Source organism: Euprymna scolopes, chromosome 5 (genome assembly GCF_053919585.1).
Source record: "Euprymna scolopes isolate OS-2025 chromosome 5, ASM5391958v1, whole genome shotgun sequence".
NCBI lineage: Eukaryota > Metazoa > Mollusca > Cephalopoda > Sepiida > Sepiolidae > Euprymna > Euprymna scolopes.
In genome coordinates, this window is record NC_136486.1 from 66,649,267 (window position 1) to 66,652,426 (window position 3,160).

At 47.3% G+C, this 3,160-nt stretch overlaps 1 pseudogene; it reads left to right on the forward strand.

Annotated features, from left to right (window-relative positions):
* Positions 1 to 2,371: 2,371 nt before the first annotated feature.
* On the forward strand, positions 2,372 to 2,535 carry LOC145277309 (U2 spliceosomal RNA; annotated as a pseudogene).
* The last annotated feature ends 625 nt before the right edge of the window (positions 2,536 to 3,160 follow it).

A 3,160-nucleotide genomic window follows, 5' to 3' on the forward strand; every position in this document is an offset into this window, starting at 1 on the left:
TTTCCCTTCCCCCTCCCTTCACTCCTCACATTAAAAATTGGCCTTGTGCCTAATTTGCTCGGTGGGGGAGCAAATAAATACCATCTGTTCCGGCAGATACAAATCTTGGCCTTTGGCCAAGATCAAAGTGTAGTATCTGTTCCGGCAGATACTGCACTTAAGATAATTTGTACCAGTCAATGGAGGGGAAACCCTCTATACTGGGACAATTATTATTTTTGGTAACCAGAGTGACCCCTTTTAGGGGAGCTGGGTTTTACCTCACATTAAAAACGGCCTTGTGCCTAATTTGCTCAGTGGGGGAGCAAATAAATACCATCTGTTCCGGCAGATACTGCAAGCTATGACTAGCAAAGACCAGATGTGGGGGCAACCTCACATGCCTGACCTTTAACCAGCTCCCATTTCCCACCTCTCAGGAGCTGGTCCCCTTTTTCCCTTCCCCCTCCCTTCACTCCTCACATTAAAAATCGGCCTTGTGCCTAATTTGCTCGGTGGGGGAGCAAATAAATACCATCTGTTCCGGCAGATGCTGCACTTAAGATAATTTGTACCAGTCAATGGAGGGGAAACCCTCTATACTGGGACAATTATTATTTTTGGTAACCAGAGTGCCCCCTTTTTGCCTACTTTTAGGGGAGCTGGTTTTTACCTCACATTAAAAACGGCCTTGTGCCTAATTTGCTCAGTGGGGGAGCAAATAAACAGCATCTGTTCCGGCAGATGCTGCAAGCTATGACTAGCTATGACTAGCAAAGACCAGATGTGGGGGCAGCCCCACATGCCTGACCATTTACCTGCTCCCATTTCCCACCTCTCGGGAGCTGGTCCCCTTTTTCCCGTTCCCCCTCCCTTCACTCCTCACATTAAAAATCGGCCTTGTGCCTAATTTGCTCGGTGGGGGAGCAAATAAATACCATCTGTTCCGGCAGATGTTGCACTTAAGATAATTTGTACCAGTCAATGGAGGGGAAACCCTCTATACTGGAACAATTATTATTTTTGGTAACCAGAGTGACCCTTTTGTGCCTACTTTTAGGGGAGCTGGTTTTTACCTCACATTAAAAACGGCCTTGTGCCTAATTTGCTCAGTGGGGGAGCAAATAAACACCATCAGTTCCGGCAGATACTGCAAGCTATGACTAGCAAACACCAGATGTGGGAGCAACCCCACATGCCTGACCTTTGACCAGCTCCCATTTCCCACCTCTCGGGAGCTGGTCCCCTTTTCCCCTTCCCCCTCCCTTCACTCCTCACATTAAAAATCGGCCTTGTGCCTAATTTGCTCGGTGGGGGAGCAAATAAATACCATCTGTTCCGGCAGATGCTGCACTTAAGATAATTTGTACCAGTCAATGGAGTGAAACCCTCTATACTGGGACAATTATTATTTTTGGTAACCAGAGTGCCCCCTTTTTGCCTACTTTTAGGGGAGCTGGTTTTTTACCTCACATTAAAAACGGCCTTGTGCCTATTTTGCTCAGTGGGGGAGCAAATAAATACCCTCTCTAAGTTAAGTATTCAAAACGTTCTTGGCCTTCGGGACAAGATCAAAGTGTAGCATCTGTTCCGGCAGATACTGCACTTAAGATAATTTGTACCAGTCAATGGAGGGGAAACCCTCTATACTGGGACAATTATTATTTTTGGTAACTCGAGTGACCCCTTTTAGGGGAGCTGGTTTTTAATTCACATTAAAAACGGCCTTGTGCCTAATTTGCTCAGTGGGGGAGAAAATAAATACCATCTGTTCCGGCAGATACTGCAAGCAAAGACCATATGTGTGGGCAACCTCACATATAAGACCTTGGTAAATGTAGGGGCATCCCTTCATACCAATTGTCACTATCCTACTCCCCGGGTAGTTGGTCCCCGTTTCCCCTTCACTCGTCACATTAAAAATCGGCCTTGTGCCTAATTTGCTCGGTGGGGGAGCAATTAAATACCACCATCTGTTCCGGCAGATGTTGCACTTAAGATAATTTGTACCAGTCAATGGAGGGGAAACCCTCTATACTGGGACAATTATTATTTTTGGTAACCAGAGTGCCCCCTTTTTGCCTACTTTTAGGGGAGCTGCTTTTTACCTCACATAAAAACGGCCTTGTGCTTAATTTGCTCAGTGGGGGAGCAAATAAACACCATCTGTTCCGGCAGATGCTTCAAGCTATGACTAGCTATGACTAGCAAAGACCAGATGTGGGGGAAACCCCACATGCCTGACCTTTAACCAGCTCCAATTTCCCACCTCTCGGGAGCTGGTCCCCTTTTCCCTTCCCCCTTCCCTTCACTCCTCACATCAAAAAATGGCCTTGTGCCTAATTTGCTCGGTGGGGGAGCAAATAAATACCATCTCTAAGTTAAGTATTCAAAACGTTCTTGGCCTTTTGGCCAAGATCAAAGTGTAGTATCTGTTCCGGCAGATGCTGCAAGCTATGACTAGCTATGACTAGCAAAGACCAGATGTGGGGGAAATCCCACATGCCTGACCATTAACCAGCTCCCATTTCCCACCTCTCGGGAGCTGGTCCCCTTTTTCCCTTCCCCCTCCCTTCACTCCTCACATTAAAAATTGGCCTTGTGCCTAATTTGCTCGGTGGGGGAGCAAATAAATACCATATGTTCCGGCAGATACTGCAAGCTATGACTAGCAAAGACCAGATGTTGGGGCAACCCCACATGCCTGACCTTTAACCAGCTCCCATTTCCCACCTCTCGGGAGCTGGTCCCCTTTTCCCCTTCCCCCTCCCTTCACTCCTCACATTAAAAATCGGCCTTGTGCCTTATTTGCTCGGTGGGGGAGCAAATAAATACCATCTGTTCCGGCAGATGCTGCACTTAAGATAATTTGTACCAGTCAATGGAGGGGAAACCCTCTATACTGGGACAATTATTATTTTTGGTAACCAGAGGGACCCCTTTTTGCCTACTTTTAGGGGAGCTGGTTTTTACCTCACATTAAAAACGGCCTTGTGCCTAATTTGCTCAGTGGGGGAGCAAATAAACACCATCTGTTCCGGCAGATACTGCAAGCTATGACTAGCAAACACCAGATGTGGGGGCAGCCCCACATGCCTGACCTTTAACCAGCTCCCATCTCCCCCCTCTCGGGAGCTGGTCCCCTTTTCCCCTTCCCCCTCCCTTCACTCCTCACATTAAA